The 20,591-nt window shown below is 39.1% G+C and overlaps 1 protein-coding gene across 4 annotated transcripts in view; it reads left to right on the forward strand.

Annotated features, from left to right (window-relative positions):
• GRID2 (glutamate ionotropic receptor delta type subunit 2) overlaps nucleotides 1-20,591 on the forward strand; it is a 718,520-nt gene that overhangs the window by 150,676 nt on the left and 547,253 nt on the right. The gene's annotated exons all lie outside the window — the stretch shown is intronic.

Genomic DNA, 20,591 nt, shown 5'->3' on the forward strand with positions numbered 1-20,591 from the left:
CTCATGTGATAGCAGTAAGATGATAACAAGACTCAATATTTGAAATCCTTCTGAGATGGATTAGTAAGTCGGGGCTGTGACCGAACAGTTGTCTGGAAAAAAAGCAATGTAAAGTATTTGGAGGTAGAAATTTATATTTGTTTCCTAAGCATTTGTAGTTCTTCTGTTGTTCTAGCACAGTGACTTCATTCTGAGATGTGGAGCATAGGCTCATTATAGGCAGATTATTAAATTCTTTTCTTTTATAAGAAAACAGTGTTTCTTTGCTGGCTTTCTATTTATTTCAAGTGTCAATATAGATAGCCAATAAGGATATAGATCTTGAAAGCTGAGGTGGCTAACTTGCAAATGTTTGCTCTGATGCTTGTGAATCAACAGTAAATAGCTCTTTGGCCTTGATGGACTATTGATAAGGTAGTGCTAATAAAAAGGCAATTAGAGTTTATAAGATAACTTTTTGTCAGTGACATCCTTAATTTCTGGGAATGTAGGAATTTGTGATTTTGTTAACTTTCACAAGAAGTAGAGGGACCCATGTAATGGGAAGCGTTACCCTCTGGGCTCTGGTTAAGGCTGAAGAAGAAAAAGAAGTGCTTTTGAAAATAATGTGGGTTTTAATCTAAAAAAAAAAAAAAGACATGAAAACTGAAGCTAATAGATATATTTTGAATGCAGAGGGGAAAAATGAGGAAGTGAGGTTTGTTTATTTATTTATTTAAAGAAGCTTTTTGCACTGTTAATATTTAGGGGATTTTTTCAATCCATCCAGGGTGGATAATGCTGGATGGTGCTGATTTTTCTGTGGTTAACACTGACACTTAAGAATAAATTGCCTTTATCATAGTGTTAGAGCAGTAGCAAATTATTTCACAGAACTACCTTTTCAGCCCTGTGGTAGTTCAGCAATTTGTTTGTTTATTTATTAGTTAGAGAAAGTAGAAGTACCTAGTAAAGTAGAATATACCGAAGGAGTTAATGACTCCATAATTCGATGCTGAATTACTCACTTTTTTGCAAACAGATATCATTGTCATTTTTTGGAAAATATCTTAATATAGTCTTTATGTGAAATGTGAAGGGAGTAGGTTTGACATGTTTTATTGCTACATGCCAGGGGAAAGGTTCTGTTGCAATACTGATGAATCTAAGAAAATATTTGCTAGCAACAGCTCTGTTTCCTGTAGATGTGTGGTTGAATACAACTACACCGCTAACAAAGGTTGCGTGTTATCTTGAAAATAAAATAGCCTTTAAAAATGCTTTTAATGTTTGCTGAAATGTTCATTTGTAGTGTTAGACTTATGATGATGACTTAAAATTGGTCTACATTTATCCAAAATATGCCCCTTTTAGTGAATAGTAATACTTTTTAAAAGCTTGTCTCAGATTTTAAATTTCAAAAAACAAGAAGCCGTGAGCAAAGATCTGATAAAACAAGTTGTTAGGACAGAGGTAAACTTACAAGTGTGTTTTCAATCACAAGCCGCTAATGGGCAGCATGTTTTATTTCTACCTTTAATTCATTTCATTAGCAAAACTATAGCAAGTAACTCCTGAACAATGTACATGAGAGCACTGATACTTTATATTGATTTTTCTATGAAAGATAATTAATTCCTGAGGATCGACTGCTGTACTGTACGAAATGTTCTTTCCTCTGAATCTGTTTTTATAAATTATTATGGTGCCCTGAAACGTCTTCCATTTGTACCTTAGGGCATCTCATTAACAGGTCTGATTGGAGCTATGAAACGGTATTGCAGAGCTGAGTGGTTTTATCCCAGAAGAGCTGTGAATGACGCGCCCTGTAATACCAGTGGAAGTGCCCTCGGGGACAATTTATAGGCATGTTACAGAGCGCGGAAATAGGAGGTGAAATTGATTTTATTTAAGTTCAGGAAAATTTTCTCCCCTTCAGTATACGCTCTGGCATAGAGGACCAGGAGCAAGAGTGGCGCCTAACGTCTTACAGTCCCGCTCGGTTTTGTACGGCAGCGGTTTCGGGTTGCGTCGTCACCCGTGTGGGCACAGCGAGCCGGAGTGCTGGACAGGGGAGGCGAGCGGGGCCAACGCACAACGCAGCTGTGGTGATTCCTGCCCTTTGTTTGGGCTCTTGCAGCATTTCTGTGTGTGAGAGAGGAAGAATATTGCGCCCGACCTTTTCGGCTGTGTCAGGCTCGGGTGCTGCTATGGGAAAGCAGGGACTTTCTGCGTCTAGGCAATGCAGGAAGTACAGATGTTGCAGGTTTCTTACGGTAGTGAGTCCAAATGTTCAGCATGGTGAAAGAGTGAATTAGGATGCCACGTTCACGTTAGTGCTCATAATAGTATCTATATTGTAACGGTATCAACTTCACTTCCTATCTTGTGAGACTTTAGGATAGAGGTTATTTAAATACCTATATGTGGGATAGGTCTTCAAAAGGTTTTGAGTTCTACAATGAACTTAAATATCTTCTTGATATTGGAGAGAGACATGTTTCTGTATTTCTTTTTAACAGTCTGGGTTGTTTTTCTTTTTTCCGTTGGAAAATTTGGTCAAAATGAATACATCACTTCACTCTTGTTTGCCAGGAAATCATTGCTTTTTCCTAATCTTCTCTTACTTTTATTATTCTTGTGCTTACTTCTATCTGCTAATAATTAAAGCCTCAGTGTTATGATTCTAGGCCTGCTATTCCTGCCTATCCTTAACCTATCAATAATAACAATATATGATTGCTGAACTGCTAATGTGAAATATGCAATAGCATGTGTATTTTTGTGGGATTCCTGCCTGAGTTACCTTGGTGGACGAACCACTGAATGTCTGTTTCAATCCACCACTAATGATTCTCTAAACCACCTTCGTCTTCTAAATATTTTCCATAGAGTCATATTCTTGCAGTACTGATTTATTCATATTTACGGAAAACATTTTTGAACGATACAGATGTTATTGTCCTCCATAATTGCTATCCCAAACCTCAGAGCAGGCAAGCGGAGGGAGGCAGGGGAGGCTTTGATAACTTAAACTAAAGGGAAAATGTTAGCTCCTGCTGATCTGCCTCCTTGGGCAATGCAGTTTCTGCAGCCCCCATGCTGCCATTTCCACCTGCATGCTAAGAGTTATGGAGCAAACCCTGCAAGTGTTCGCAGTGCTCAAGGCATCTGTAACATCTGGGGGGCTGCCGGATCGTCAGAGCTCGGCAGGACCCATGGCCAAAGATGTATGCAGACTCCTCGGAGGTCGTTGCCATTGCTTTAAACCCCATGTCGAACGTTTCATTTTTATTTGTTGCTGTTTTTTTTTTTATCCTACTCTTTTTCTGTTCCCCCTTTTTTGACGTCGTTTTACATGACTTAAATAATATCTCTAGAGTAATCCAATGCTTTCTTCTATAGGCTACCTAAAACGCATCACAAATAGGTTTGCTTGATGCTGCTTGAAATCCACTTTGTTTGACAAGATGCACTATTGCAATCCTATTTATGTGGGTTTTGTTTTTATTTTTTTAAAGCAACCTCTTTGTCATTCAGGTTAGTCACCGGGGTATGCTTACAGACACCAACTCAAGCCTTCGTAATGGCTTTTGAAAGCTTATTGTGATCAGTGAGGTAAATAAGGCAGTGAGTCATAACTAAATGGGATTCAGCTGCAGAGCAACAGAGGTTTGTAGGGCAGCGATATGTATGAAGGTCACATCCAGGATTTTATTCAAGCAAGGTTTTACGGTCAAAATTTATGGCCTGATGGATACATCTGCTTTGGCCTTTGGGGCTAGATGAATGTGATAGGATTGTCCTTTCCCGTTTCACTGATTGCTGTAGAAACCTGTTTAAAGCCGCAGATTTCATGGACTGCTAAACTTTCTGTCACTATCTGTCACTTATTTCTTCAAATTTCTCAGCTTTCCTGGTGCTATTTATTAACTAGTACATGTTCGGTTTGTGATTCCGCCTTTACAGGATTGCACGTCTTCAGTGCCCTTCCATTTCATTCCAGATTTGCTTTCTTATTTCGCAGTGAAATAGATTTTGGTATGAAGTGATATTGCTAATAACACTGAGAGGGAAAAATGCACTTTCAGCTAGGGTTTGAACTATAGAAAGTTTGGGGGAGGGAAGAGGAGGAGAAGGAGAAGCATTTCAATAGTGATAGAAGATTCTGTTGTAAAATGAGAAACTATTGGAAAAGTTTGCAGTGGCAGGAGATCTTTGCACGTACTTCAGAAAATACAAAAAAAATCTTTTGAATTACTGGTTCTCTGTACAGTCACTTAACATATAAACAGTGGTGGCATTTTGCCCTGTTCCCAAAGTGTTGGATGGGAACCACGGTGCTTTTATGCAGTCTTTGTTCTTATTTCAGTCCTGCTAACCCCACAAAATCAGTCAGATCTCCGATTTGCATAAATATGATGTCATGGGACTTCAAGTGTTGGCAGCTTAAGAAAAAACAGATTTTACAACGCTTGTGATAAAATCATGACAGTTGGGAAGACTGTGGGTACATGGGAGAAGATCAGGGAGAAAGGAAGAGGGAGCATTGACTGAACTAGAAAAGGGCATGTAGAAAAGGTTGAGTTTAGCAGGAGCAAGATGCATATTTAACACATTTTCAGAAACAATTTCAAAGCTATTGTGACTTTCATTTGCCTGGAAGTAATTACCAAGAGCATACTGCAAACTGTAAAAGTGGATCAGATTTATTTTAGATAAGGCTTCATACTACTTTGGCAGTTATAGTAGTAATTCTGAGACTTCCACAACTCTCAAGTTTTTGAATTTTGGGCCCCAGTGTTTTCTAGTTCGTAATTCTACCTGTAGTGTTTTGTGGGTTTTTTTTTTCCCCCCAATTGCAGTGTAAGTTTCATTATCTGTGCTTCCAGTCTGTAAGTTATCTCTGGCTGCTGTAAGCTGTACTAGACTTCAAGGTGTACCATCAATCCTTTATCTTCAACTTAAACCTATCCCCCCCCCAAAAAAAAACCCCAACTCCCCTCCCCAAATTTAAAAATTCACCCAGTCTATCAAGAACGTATTTTTCCAGATGAGCTTATGCAATGAGAAAAACATGATGACAGGAAAAGAGGCAGGAACTTCAATAGTCCTTAGCATGCACAGGTGGAAAATCTAAAAAGTTTAAACTACAGAGACTGGTGCAGTTGAAGAGCATTTGCTGAAGTTTGATCTCCAAATAGCTGACCAAAAGTGGAATAAAGGCTTTGAACAGTGCATGGCATCTTTTGTGCTGGTTATCCGTGTTGTCTCAGATAACGTATGGTCTGTGCCTGCTGCATGTCTTTGTTACGGTTTAAGGAAAGATTATTAGTGTTTCCGTGGAAACCACGTTTCTTCAGGTGACCAGGAAACCCAGTAGCATCCCCTCTTTATATTTTGCCACATTGCAGCATTCAGATGAATTTATATGGCTAGCGGTGTTTATGCCGGACCACACATCGGAATAAGGGCTAATGTTTAAGAACTTCTCTTACCTACAACACTACGTTTTTGAGGCCTTTTTTTCCTTCTGCTTGCTCATGACTTTGAAATGGCAAGAGAGGTTTTCTTAAAACCAATGTTCCCAGTTGCCAAAGCTCAACATTAGTTTTTATGACAATTTTTGTAATTTCTATCACAGAGCTTCCGCTTTCAAATGAAGGATAGCAATTGTAATAGGCCTTAAAGAACTTCCTTTAAGATTTTTGCTTAAAAAGCCCGTGACTGTAAAGCAGGCTATTATGCACTTTACCTCTGTTAAAAAGGCAAATCTAATAAAGAACTGAATAAATAACTGGACAGGTGTGATGCTCTTTGGTGCTGGAGTGCAAAGTGAATTTTCCCATCTTAGAAGTACATGTTATGGTAGAAGTAGCTAGATAGGCTGCTGTTCTGCATCACTCGCACTTTAAATCTAGATTGGATCACTTCTGAAGTTGTGATACGCATCTGTGCTCTTGAACTTCACAAGTGTCCAAGATGCGTTTTCATATACTAAATGCAATGCCCCAGTCTGCTGTAATGTACGCTGACACACTGGTAGTAGTTTGTACAGCTCTCTTAAAAGTAAATTGTGATGCGATTAAATAATATCAGTACGGCATTTAAATGTTTAAAGCCACCCTGCCTGAAGGCTTTTGAGGCATTTTAACAAACAGAAGTACAGAGACTAAGCAAATGAGAGATACTTGATCTTCCTAGATGCTAATTATTTAGCTAGCACCTTAGGCAATTAGTCCCCCACAGTAATCTGCCTAAATAAGTAATGGGCAACCTATCCAGATTTTCCTCCCCGTCTTTTCATGAAACACTGTCCACCAAAATCACTACAGCAGTCAATCATCCCTGGCCAACCAGAAATGTATGTTCAGAGACAGCCCTCACAGCACGCAAGTTTACAGCATGCGGCTTTGCAGCGTGGTGTGGCACCTACGAAGCAGTTAACTGCTGTAGTCAACTGGTTTCTGCTCTGTGGAGGTAATCTCCCAAGCTCTTACGTAACGCAGTGGTAATTGTAATTTGGGATTTTGCTTTTGCTTTTTCAGGTTAAGCTCTCTTAATTTAAGACAAAGTCATTAAATCTTCATTACAGCTGTCAATTTAGATACAAACATGTATCTAACTGCATACGGATACATATTTGATGCGTACGTCTATATCTGTGTTTGCCTAAAAGTCAGCGTAAGATGTACGTGATCAATAACTTTCATGCTGCCCTTTAATCCTTCTTCCTTCCCTTCTCAAATATCTTTTATTTAATTTAAATGGCTTTTTTTTTCTGTTGTAGTCTGTTAGCTATTTGAGCACAGTATGTGTTCTTAGTATGCTGATCTGTATTTGAGCCATTTAGGTATTTATGTGATGCAAATAATGATCTTAAGTATAATCCTCTCTATATATACATATAATCAGAGACAAAGTGTACTTTATGGAGGACAGTAGTGTTTTAAAGCCTAATTTGGATAATGAGGAAATGAGCCATGGCACTCTAGAGGTGAAATCTGAAGTGAGTTATGAAGGTCATTCCCTTAGATGTGGAAATTAATTATATTTTAGCTGGATTCACTGTTACTCAGTCCCTTTATATTGTACAATACCAAGTAATTTTGACTAAATATCAATTTATGAAAAATTATCTGAGCAAAATGGAGCAGTTACAAGGACAGATTTGGAAACTACGCAGTGTTTTATTAAAACACTAATCGTATCAGAAAACCGTAGCCTTTCATGCAATCTTTCTGAGAGGGTATCTGCTACAGAATTGTAGTGTTCCTTCTGTCCCTTATGTCGGCGTGACTTTAGCCTTTTTGATTACCAGTCGTATTAAAAAAATTTTTCCCTCTTTAAAATACAATCTTCTGCAATTCTTCGTTTAGTACTCTAAAATAGTATTGAGGAGAGCTAAGCCGTGAGGATAGATACATCTGGAAGTGGAGCACTCACGAGAAGAGATGCAACAAGTAGTGCTGATAATAATGAGAAAAATTCCTTAGGCACCCTTTGTTCTGAGCCCAGAATAAACACAAAAGTCCTGCAGAGCAGCTCACCTACTGTTGGCACACAAAAGTAAACTTACTTTTTGGTGATCTTTATGTAATGATTTAAAGCACTAACACGTGTGACATCATGATCAGAGATTAATTTAAGCAATCCCAAACCAGGGAGTTTGTTTCGTTGGCAGCTGGTATTTATTATTTTGTTCACTGTATGGGAACTCCTGGAGTGGGTTCTAGAGAAGCTTGTAGACCTTAGCAGCATTGTCACGTCCTGCATCTCTCGTTGCCTGGACGGCTGCTACAGGTGGTTGTAGCTCCTCTGTGGTTGCCCAAAGCCCAGAAAGCGGCTGCAGGAAAAAAAGTTGGAAATCAAAACAAACCTTCCGGAGTGCCAGCCCACAAAATAAGATTAAGTAAGCAAAAGCCCACAGAGAGCCCAAGAGCCCACTGTCTTATGACAAGAGGGTTGTGATATACTGGGCTCAGTCACAAGTACCAGGGCACCGCAGTCAGAAATTGTGGTTTCATGTTGCAGGTGAACAATTGGCTTTCTTTTCTGAAAATGTTATCCTTTTATGAGTTGAATACAGAGTTGCAGCTCACTGACAAGCCGGGAGGGGAGAGGATGGTCTGTGGGGGCTGCAGCGGGGGGGCCACTGGGCCGCAGGCACCAAGAGGGGAAAGAAAAACACACTTGTTAATCAGGCAGCTACGGGAGACAGCTGCCTTAAAAGAGACTTCTACATCGGTGAGACGTGAAGCATGCTTATTTAAGTGAATAGAGGTGCCAAAACTTGATCTTTTGAATGAACAGGGAAGAAGAATATTTGGAGAAGATTAAATCCATTCAGACTACAAAAAGGAGTTTTAAAAAAAAAAAAAAAGCCTAGCTATAAAAGCTGATGTGCTCTGTAATGGGTGCAATCTGAAGTGCAAGGTGATGCCAAAAAGATAGATTCTTTGAAAAAGTCTCAATAGTTTTACTAACTTAAAACATATGTAATGCAAATTGCCTCTTGAAGTCTTTGCTAATCCTAAATCTCTGATGAAAGAAAGGAAAAGGAGGTAAATGGGTGTAGATGAGGGAGGAAGACCATTTCCACTGGGTTCTTTTCTTACCTTTCCATTTTTTTCTAACTCTTTCTTGCATATTTTTCATATTAGCTTCTTTGGTATTGATGGACCAACTGTTGAGCCAAAATCGTACTCTTTTGTGCGCTTGGATTGTGGAGTTTGGCACATCTGAGGATAGAAACTGCTACCTGTGATGAGAGGGAGAGATACTGGTGCTGCGTAGGAGCAAAATAACGTTCTCCCTAACTTGGTGAGTTAGAGCAGCACAATGACCTTCATTTAGAAGAGTAGTAGTTGAGCTTAAAAAAAAAAAAACCTCTGGAGTCTTTAACTGAAGAAAATGCTTTTAAGTTCTTTGCTAATTAATTTTCTTTGCTGCGTTAGTTCACTTTAAAAGATGTACTGCTCTCCCTTATCTTTATTTTGAAAAACACGTAACTATTTAGAAGAGCGTTTGCAGGAAACAAGACTCTTCTTTGTAGTCATTGCCATTCTCGGGAGACAGACCGTAACAACAACTTCGTTCCTAATAGGTAAATTGTATCTTTAGAAATGGGATGACGGTATTCTACTGATGGTTCAAAGGAATTCTGTACCAGGCTGGAACAAGCAAGAAAGACAAGGTGTTAAGATGCTTGTTTTTTTAGCAAGTGCTGTAATCCCAAGACTTGGCGGAAGCTGAACAGAACTACTTCCAAAGTGCAAATCCCTTTTTTAAAGGAAATGAGAATGTACATGTTAAATGGATTTAATCATACTGAGATTGTATCTCAGGAATTCCCAGCTCTGACTTTTGTGTCAAGTCTAAACTAGGTTGGTACAGATAATAAATCTTAAGTTCATGTACATTTCCCCTCTATCTTTAGGTGGTTTCCTGCTTTTCAAGCAGTCAATTCATAAGCAATCTAGCTAACTTCATAGGAAAGTTAGAAGCGGCTATAAATCAGCAGGTGCTATTTTCTTGCCTGAAACTGAAAAAGTAATTCATTTCAGAAGATTAAAAAAGTTTGAGTTCAAAGCTATCTTTGGATAAGTGATTTCACATTTGATTTGCTAATGAAAAGTAGACTTTTCAGTAGTTTTTCTTTATGTGAGTGTCTCCTGTTTTACTGAACTGTACTATCCTCCTCCAGAATCAAGTTGTGGAGAACTCCTTGAGCTTTCCTTTAACTGGTGACTATAATGCGCGCAGTACTCATCCCTGACCCAGTTTATTCCTGTTGGTTATTTCTGGCTGCTTGTTGGTTATTTTTGACAATGTTTGTTTTAGCTGGCCAATTTTTAGCTTATCACGTGTTTGTGTTATAAAACTAAAGTATGCAGTTTTCAGGTGCATTATGAAAGAGTCCAAACTTCAGACTCTAAATGACATCTGAAAATCAGCATGATTACTCATGCGGAGGAGCACCAGGTTCAGTGAATCTTCCTCATAACTTCAGTGAGATCAGTTGTTCAACAGAGTACCTCTTATAATAGTAAGCTGGAGAATATTACATGTAAAGCCCCCATGGACTCGATACTATATCTGTCACAATGATTTTATTAAAAGCCAATGCTGAAAATAATAGAAACAAATAGAATAAGTTTTCAATTTTTTTGTTGTATTTTGAGAATTTTGCAGAGTTTGCTTGCTGCATGAGACCTTGGTGGGAGCTCTTCTTGAGTAGCATTTATTCAGGATTAGATTCAGACTCTTGCTGATCTTCAGAAAGCAAAGGAGTGTTCAGTCCTAGCATAAGTAGCACACTGGTTTGTCTTGAACATTTTACTGTTTATTGTAGTAAATTGGCCTGTTTTTTTTCTCAGAGCTCTTAGTAAGCAACATGCAAAACTCTCTCCTGAAATAGGAGAAACTTAGGAAAGGCCTGTCAAAAGCAAATGGAAATAATGTAGCAAATAAACTGTAACTGAGAACATATTTTTTCAGAGGAGATTTCTTCCTCACAAACCGACAAGCTGAACTATGCCACTGATCTGTAGGAAAATAGTGAGGGAGGCTGCAAGGAGAAAAATGTGAAAGTAGCATTTAAAGATTTGTTAGTGCCTTTCCACACATGCTTAATATCAAGCTTGTTTGAGTGCAGTGATGTTCCTGATGGAGACTGTGATAAAATATCTGAAGGGCAAATGCAAAAAGTTAAAGGTGACTTTTTTTAATACTTTCTGGAAGATGCAGAAGCAGAATAAGCAGAAGTGTAGGTGTTTATTGACTGTTGCACAATAAAAATGGCTTTAAGCCATTCTTCCTTGTAGCATCCTGAGACTGTGAATATTAATAATGATATGGAGCCACTTGGGAAGCAGTGCAGGATTCTTTGCAAGAATCCTATTGCCTCTCTAAAAGGGCTTGTGAATTTCTGTGTGATAAACATTGCAGCCGGAAGCAAGAGTTTTTGAATGCAGTTTTTGGTGAGGAGATTCCTGCATCACAGGAGATTTTTGCTTGCTACTCAGCTGCAGGATTACAGAATGAATTACAATTTTTCCTTTCCTGGAAATTATCACTTTCTCCAGCTTTGTACGTTGTTCCTTTCCCTAATGTGAATTAGACTCGCCATTTTAACTTCCAAAATAATCAAATCATCCCTTATCAAAAGCGTGCAAGTCTTTACACGTGTATCACTCTTCAGATTTTGCAGTGCTGGAGAGCGTTAGGAAGTGCATACCTTCTTGGTGTATGCAGGTATCCTGGGACTTTTGACTTACCTTAGGGCTACTGATTTTTGATTAAGTCAGAGGAGTTTAGTACTAATGGATATCTCTCTTCTGTAGTGAGCTATATTCTATGCAGAGTAGAGAACAGCTAGAGAAATCCTGGTGATGCTGTGTATAGGGAGTCTGTGCTCCTTCTTTGTGGAAGTCTGTGCTCCTTCTTTGAGACCCTCTCTGAGGGTCTCAGTTGTGACATGCACAAAAAAATCCCTGAAAGCGTAATTAACTACATTTAATTGTAAATATTTATTAAACAAGATTGAATTATGTAATTCCGACATCTGGAATGCATATGCATACCTGATTCTTTTGAAACAGAAAATAAAGTAAACCTTTATAAAAATACGAAACGTACCTTCTTGTCATGAGTTGAATAATTTAAGTCTAATAAGGCCAACTGACCCAGAACCTCTTTTTCCTCTCACTGTCTCCTGGGGACTCTCCAGTTCTGTTAAAAGAGATGAAAAGCTATCTTCCATTGGGGATTTCTATATCATTTTAGTTGTCTAGATCACAGAAGCAGATATGGAGGACTTAAACCTAATTCCCTAGCTCTCCCTTTCAAAATAGGAACTGAGTAGAAACTGATGCCCGCAACCTCTGTTGTAATCTGCAGAAAGCCTGAACAATGACATTGCAAGAAAGAGATGAATTTGCATTTTTCAGCTAATACATGGAATTTGAGGATGTTTTTTCAAATCAATCATCTGTATAAACTCTTGGTATTTATACATGGTAATGCATTAACAGAAAATTAAGTACTACCATTACAGAAAATGTAAGAATAGTTTTGGATGGAGATGTGTGTGGGTACATAGAAGATATTAACTTGTGGTAAAATTCATATAGCTACCAAGCTACAAGAACATACATGATGTCATCTTAAAATGCTTCAATAATCTTTTCTGTTAAACCAATCATTGCAACAACTTGGAAATAGACATTTCCTAAAGCTTTACCTGACATAAAAATTACTTGGCAGAAATAGCTGTCATGCAGAGTCAGTACATCTGGCAGATGGAATATATATCTTGATAGGCTACATTGCTGTTTTGGAGATACCAGATTTTTTTGGAAAAGCAAAGTATGATTCACAGGTTGTATATTAGTCCTATATGAAAGTAAACTTTGAAATGTTTGCTTATTTCTGGTAGCTTGTCTGTCAGCCCTGCTAGAGCTCATTCAAAGTCTGATTATTTCTTAAATTTATTCAGTATTTCTATTAGTCATATCAACAAAACTTGGTAGTAAGGTTTTATATCTGGCCTGTCGTTATAGACTTGCATAGCATATAATTACATAAGTGTAAATTTAGATGTCTCTTTTAGGACCTTTACCTTTGCCGTCTTCCCCTCTGCCACTTTTTACATGCCTCTTGTAGCAACTGAATCAACTTTTACCTTTCCCTGTACCATGCACTAGATTTCCGCCAACGTGTGAAGAGCAAATATTGCTTGGCTAGGTTCCCTATTGCAGGCATCCTCATTACAGGTTTGCAGGACTGAAGTCGTACGGACTAGTTGAAAGAACTCTACAGTGGGCCATAGTGGGATGAAGGTTGCTTTCTACACAGAGCAGCTCATTTGTGTTAAGGTAGGACCTGAATTAAAAGAGGAATAACCATTTCTCATCAGATCTCTTTGTGGTCTCTCTGGTCTGACGTGAATATCAACTAAGTACGTCCATCAAAGTATTTAATTAAGAACAGCTATTTTGGAGCAAGGCTCCATGTAGTTAGAAACTAAGATATTCATGTTGGAGACCATCTGAGACAAAGATTTACTACAATGTGTTCTTGATGCACTGCCAAACGCTAAGCTTACTTCAAGCGGGAAAAGGGTGGTGGTGATTTTTTTGGCTTGGTAGTGGCAAAGAAGTAACATTTGCCTCGGAAAGGAAGGGGAAAATATTACTGGTGAGCTGTGAATAAAGAAAAGCATACCTGAGTATTGCTGATTCATTGATGCCTAAGAGGTGCTAGAGAGCTACTCCTGAATACCAAATAGTCAACAGCAGCCAGAGATGACATTTATTTTTATCTAGCACATAAATCCTCTCTCGCAAGAATAGTCAACATCTCTGTCCTCCCACAAAAGGGAGGAATGAAACAGAAGAAAAAAATCTCACTTGGTAACTTTGCCTGCACCTGCAAGTGTCTTGTAAGAATCTCATAAAAACTGTTTTTTAAGTATTGTTTTTCATTCGATATGAATATATATTTCTATTTAAACCCCAGATAACTTTTTGTCAATTGCTCCTTTTTTATATCATAAACGTTATGAGAGTAGTATTTGCGAATAACAGGAAAATGACTTTCTGTTTTAGGATACTTTTCTTCTGACTTTTTTGCTGCTTAACATTCTCCTCTGTGTAAACACCTTGTTTGATTTGGACAAGAGGGAAGAAGAGGGGAGCAGAAGAAAATTTCTTAGTGCTCCTGGAAGTAGACTTTTCCTATTTTTTATTGACAGTTTTCTTTGGCTCCCTAATTATAAAACGTGAGGCTTTACACAGCATTTAGTTTCCTGTAAAATTATGTGATATAACTTACATATGATGCTTAAATAAGATTTTATTATGGATAAACTGTCTAAAGATCTAACTAGGAGCTGCGCTGGGGAGCGTCGCCACTTCATGAAGTTTTGCCCGTCCCGGTCGATAGCAGTTTATACAACGCCTAATTCGGAAGTGTAGATTCTAAAAGATATTTTTTCCAAAAATATCCCTGCGCTGTGTCTCCGCTTCGTGCAAGTACCGGAGAGATGTGCAGTTTATAACCTATCCACTAATTCTGTGCCAGCTTTATAGTTTGTCATTATTCTGTCTGTGACTGATACTATGGTGAGAGGCCTATAGTTAGCAGGTCACCCTCGTTCAGTGTTTGGATATTATTATGGTTAATGTCGTAGAGTATCTTCACTATTTCACATTTTTTAAAATACTAGTATCGGCATATTAGCAATCATTTCCTCAGCTAACCCTTAGGATTAGCTGATTCTTAGATTATGGATACTCGGGCTTGCTGACTTGAAAGCCTTTCTCCTTAAGGAGTGGGGTTATTTCCAGAAAATAAACAGATACTGCCGATACATCCATTTTTTGCACGGCGGCACCAATTTCACCCGCTATCTCCAGCCTCTTTGTGGCAGCATGCAGCCAGCGGCCCAGCCTTCCTCTCTGGTCACAGCAGTGAGATCCGGTCTGTTTGAAGGACTGGCCGTGCTCTGCCGTGACCGTCAGGCCACGCTAACGTAGTGCAGACGTGTAAGTGGAAAGCCATTCCCCAAACTGAGTTAGTATCCCCTGCTGCTCTCGAGCGTCAGAGGCTCCCCAGAACGCACCTGAGCGCAACGCGCGTTGCTGGCGGCGGAAGAATCCAGGGATGAGACCTCAACGGCAAGAATTTGACATCCCTGAGCTTCGTGAACGCGGTGCGTTCCCTTCGCCCGCTCTCTGCAGTGTCGTGTCCTGCTTGTTTTCAATAACTGGGCAGACAAATTACACCTGGGTGTTCCAGCCAAAACTCTGAGTATGGGGGAGACAAGCCCAAGTTTATTGCCTGATTCACTTTTTGCTCCTTGCTCTACGTTATTATAAGAGGGCAAAAGAGCTTCATGTTTTATTCAGCTAATATAATGTATATTTAATTTGCATTTTTAATGTTTTCCAAGGTGAAGGGCGACAACATCAGCAGCCCTGAGCGTGGTAACTTAATTGGTTGTAGGGCAATCCTGAGATTCTCCAAAGTGGCTTCCTTGTGAAATCTTGCAGGGCCATAAACAAGACTACTGGTCAAAAGCTCACCTTGACTAAAGTGCCACACTATTACCCCGTGAATTAGCAGGGAGTTATAGCTGTGAAGTTACCTCAGTGTTGCCTCTTCGGTCATTTATTTTCAAGTGTTTGTGGGAGGAGAAACAAAATATTAAATGGGTGAATAGAGGCAAACAAAGTGTACAGAAATTGCTGAGTGCTTCCTTTAATTCCTCTGTCATTGGAAATTTTTCGTGTTAGCATTTTTAAGTAACTCTTTGTATACGTGAGAAATGAAAGAACAGAAAAAGGCCAGTTTTTAAGGCCATATATAAAGTTTGTGTTAGTGAATAACCCAGTGTCTGGCTGCAGGATCGGGCTCCTAAGTCACTTGGATGCATTTGCAATTTTTACCTGCATATCCTGCCTGATACTGAAGACCCAGGGTTCCTGATGGTTCATACGTTGTTCCTGACTTTCAGAGAAATGGATAATTTTATCAAGGCCAAAGTTCTGCATTCTCCAGATTAGATGCTGAGGTGATAATATTTTCAACCATCTAATAAATATTCTGGAGTGTGCGCTAAGATAGAAAATCTCCTTAATCAAATCAAAGTAATTAAAGTTGGTCCAAAGAGGCTATTTATCTATAATGGGTAATTGTACTGCTCACATTTTATCAGACTGTGATTACCAAAATAGAGATCACTGAAACAATAAATTAGGTACTGTTTTTGCAGTGTTTCTTCAGTATGACTGAGTTCTCTCTGCTGTTTTTTGGACTTTGTAGAGAATTAGTCATGGACTCAAGTCTTTGTTTACCTAAAAAGATGCATGCCAGCAAAGCTGGTGCCCTAGTACTGCACCTCATCCATACTGGGAATATGCCTTCCTCTTCCAAGCCTGCCTCTGCGTCTTCATTCCAGTTTGCTGTTCTAGTATGTAATACAAAGTCAAAACTCTTTTCCCTGGACATCATGCCTGTTTTTTCTTAAGCTACGATTTCTTTTGAAGAGTCCCTGAAACACAAGATTTTTTTGATGTGAAGTTGATAAATGCAACATCAATATGAGAATTGCCAAGGTGTCTTAAGACAAAGTTAGTGACCTGACAGCAAGTCTTCCCAGGCTTCCTCCCTTAACTGTTCCTGCAGTGATTTAAATATATATATATCTGTATACAATTTTTTTTTAAATTTTTGTCCTCTTGGTTTATATTTTATATGTTGGAAGACAGAATTCTGAATATGCTGGTTATTAATTATCTGGAGTTGCTGACTATGCTCCATACAATGTGCAATAGCCTGACATTTCATGCATTAATTTTCCCTTCATTAGACTGGGAATGCTATTTTTAAGCTGGTGGACTCTTTCCTGCATCTTGTGTAAGAGTCTTCAGGAAAAAAGGTGGACATACGGGGCTATCAAATATCCTTGCACCTTGCACTGCCCCACTGGAAGCCAAAATACACATATAGAATGGGTCGGGGAGGATTTTGTTGAAAATACTTGTTTAAAATTAGGTCGTAATAATTTCAGCAACATCAAGCCATAGCGTTGGTAAAGCGGTTTAATCCTGTATGAATTATTGTTTAGTTAGAGGTTATTATTGTTTAGTTAGAGGTTATTACCAGCTGCTGTTCAGTTAATGGCGACATGCCAAGAAAGCACTCGGAAGGCCTCCCTGTTCACCCATCTATCCATTGCAGTGAGTAGAAGGCAACTCGAATATATGGCTGTGGAGCAGAAAACTTCAAAGAAACTTGTCTGTCAAGCTTTTAAATTATTTCAGTTATTCTTTCCAGTAATCAAATGCAGATCTGGAGCATCTTTTTTAAAGCTTGCATTTAGATAGAGAGGGAGGAGAAAAAGTGATTGTATTGGTACTGTTGTGTCATTCCACCTACCAGCAGTCATTAAAATTATTGTTACAGGTGCATTAGTAATAAACTCCAGTGAATTGTCTGCATCTGTGGCTTTTTCCTAAGACACCTAGGCTGTTCTGGAAGTTACTTAATTTTTATTGTTTGTTCTGCTATCATTTCTTCTGCTCATCACTCTTTCCTTTTCTTTCCCCGGAGGATATTTGCATTTGGAAGATACTACCACACAAGGTAATATATTTTTCTCTGCCAACAGGTTATCAAGGCCCATTGGAAATTGTATTATTACAGCATATACAGTGCAATAACCTATTCAAAAATATGAAAAGAAAATCAAAGGAGAGCAAATTTATTTTCATTACACTTATGCCATTTGACACGTGTAATTTTTTATGTGATGAACCAGCACTTTCAGACGAAGAGTAGTCAGAGTGGGTAATTCACATGTGTATGCTGCAGTTGTATGCAGGGCTGGGAAGGAAAAGCGGGACATCGTACCAATCACTTCACCGCAGAAGGGATGGCGTCTTCCCATCAGCTGCTGCCTGGCACTGGGAGCACTATGAGCAACAATCCCTGGCTAAAAGAGCCCACGATCCCCAAAGAAGCAATGGTGGGAATTTGACTACAGCGTTGACAGTGACGGTACTGCTTTGAAGTGCCTTTATTTAAGTGTTAAGGTGATTGTACTGCAAAAGGGCATGAAGGGCACCATCCAGAGGTGGATAAGCACTTGTGCAAGGGGGCCTCTGTATTTCTAGTGAAAAAAGTAATCCTGTGTCTGAAGAACTGACTTAAATAATGGCATTAGTGAACGTCACAGACATGATTAAAACACAGAGCAGAGTCCTATACGGTATTTTGGCGAAAATCAGTCATTGTTAGACTCCTTCCTTTGTGATACAGACTTTTTCTCCTCAGGATATCTTCTTACTCAGTATAACCAAAGAGCTCTCAGATAAATTGTCTAGGTGCAAATACAGTTTTACAGGAGATTTTATCATTTAGGAACGTTATTACAAGAAAATACTGTAGGCCTTAAGTAGAAGCTCTTAAAGCTGAGAATTGTCCTTGAAGCTGTACAAATAGCCTTGGCACAGAAGAATTTCATGTCTTTTGGTTGCATATTTTATTTCTGTGTTTTTATGTAAAGTATGAGCACACATTTACACCCGACAATGTATATAAATAAGATGTGAGATTGCAGCAAACAGGTGATTTAACAACCTTTTTAAGTGCTTGGTAAGTGAATTAAGACTTTACTTTTTTATCTGCTATGCATCAAAAGCCCTTTAAACCACTCTTCCACCCAAGATTGTAACTTTGACCGCATTAATAGGCTTAGTCAGCAAATCAGAAAGTATGATGGGATAAGGGAGAGAGGGGGAGGTAAGCAGACTGAGGAAATGACATGTGGCTTGTTGGCTCTGATACAGAACATGTGATGAATGATCTGTTCCATGAGAAAAAAGACCAACTGTTTGCTCTCTTTTCTTCCTGTGGCAATAGGTTTTGCTGAACTGATGCTTGCACGTCCTAATAGTGTGATTGAGCAGACCTGGAAAATGTCATACCTGGTACATTACAAAAGTGCAGAACCCTATTACTTACCTAGGTACCTTTGAAACTAATTTGTATGCGTTCAGCTTACTTTTAGATCAATTTATTTATTTCTATAAGAAATCATAGGACAGGAGATGAGAACTTCTCATCTAAGAAATAGTTCTGCCTTGGTTCTGTGTTTATTCTGTATATCCACATACCAAATGAGCCCCACACCCCTGGGAAAGAAGTGAATCCAAAGCTTGAGTGGTATAACAACTCTCTGTGAATGACTGACGTTCAGGATATCATTAAATGTAACCACAGGCAGTTTTCTGTTATCTCACTCTTCCAGTGCAACAGTTTTAGACTAGAGGAACATATTTTATGACACCTTCCCAGCTCATGATACTCCTACACTGAAGGAGCTGCTGTTTCCTTTCATCTCATCACTTCATTCATTGCTCTATGTGTTCATAGGAAGACCTTCTATTCAACCTGGTACACGTATACTTGGCAGCACAGGGCAAGCATCTCGGGATACAAATTGCTTCTGGAAACCAAAGAGATCCTTAATATTCTCCTGTAGGGAGAGAGAATTGGAGAAAAGAGCTGTCACATACTTATCTTTGTAGACAAATGGGAGGAATGAGGAAGAGGTGCTGGTCTGTCTTGATTCCAGCAATAGAAGGAAAAGGAAATATAAAATGGTGACTGATGAGAAACCTGTTAAGAATGTTTATTGTGTTTCCACTTCCAAAATCTACAACCCACGTCTGTCTTCCATCCATGGAGACAGAGTGATGTACTGATAGAGGTATGTTCCGTGCCACCGAGATTGCCGTTATCGCGTCGGAGGTTATTTTTTCATGCCATCAGACCAACACAGTGCTAAAGCCAGAACTCCTCCTAAAGTAGTCCTGGGATGCCTCAGCTCCCTAGACATCTCAGTAGCAGATTGCACACCGGAGAAGCTTTGGGCAACAGCTGCCTTTGTGCCCAGCACCCTGTGCTTGCTGCTGAGACCGATACCTGCCTCCTCCTCGAGGCTGCAGCTCTTCTTTGTGGTAGCTAAACAGAGATTTCAGTGCTGAGTCTTTGCAGCCTGCCTGCTCCATGACTTTCCTGTCCCAACTCTGGTTGTTCTTGCCTGCTCTGGACTTCCCAGGTTTGTGACACACTTAGCTAGCTCTGTGTGTCCACCTCCTTCCGTCTGCCAATCTCTATCTTGCCCGAATTAAAGAGCAAATTGTGGTTGAAGGGATAAACTGAGGTCATCTTGTCTAATTCTATTTGTGATTGGCTAGAAAAAGAATTATGCAGCCTAGAGCCCTGTAAATTGCTGCTGTGTATTATTAAATAGAGGCTTTGTTTTCATCCGCAGATGGATGGATATTGTTTTAGACAAACTGATCCCTGAACAGCAATTTTTTGTACCATATGAAGTTTATGAAGTATTTTGAGATCCTATTTGATGAGACAAGTTATGTAGAGAGAACCAGCTTGTGTAGGCCTTACTGACATGTAAAAACTGCTTGCTTTCTTACTTTTCTACTTGGAGTATTATAGTCAACGGGGAGTTTGTTAATGGTTCCATTAGAATGATGTTTGCTGGGTTAGTAAAAGGGATATGAAATAGAAAAACGTTTTTTTGCCTGACCAAATGGCCAACTTTCAGGCTCGTATGTCTGTTTCACTAATAATCTGTGAGGGAATTCAACAAATATTTTATTTATTACCAGGATCGTGAAATTCTACTCAGCCAGCTCATCTGGCCTAGCACATCGCACTTGTTTGGTGTGATAGTAATGAGCATGTGCTTATTCTCATCGCCTAGTTTGTTGTTAGGATGATCATCCTCTTTTCCCCTAATCATCATAAGTGGAAGCAGTGAGTCTTTACCTCTGCACTGATAAGTTTTCATGGTGATTTTATAAGTCTAACTTAAACGACTATCTGTTTTTGGAGTGCAGCGTTTTCTTAATGAAACACAGTTAGATTTGAGCTTATATTTTATGTTTCTTGTAAGAGACAGCATCAAGCACTTATAGGCATGAAGAACAATTGAGGCTCGATTCTGGAATGAGTTAAACCCACATAATAAGATTGGGTTTCTAGTGTTATTGATCTTCCATATCTGCTGATGAGGT

The sequence above is a fragment of the Struthio camelus genome, chromosome 4 (genome assembly GCF_040807025.1).
Source record: "Struthio camelus isolate bStrCam1 chromosome 4, bStrCam1.hap1, whole genome shotgun sequence".
In the NCBI taxonomy this organism is placed as follows: Eukaryota; Metazoa; Chordata; class Aves; order Struthioniformes; family Struthionidae; genus Struthio; species Struthio camelus.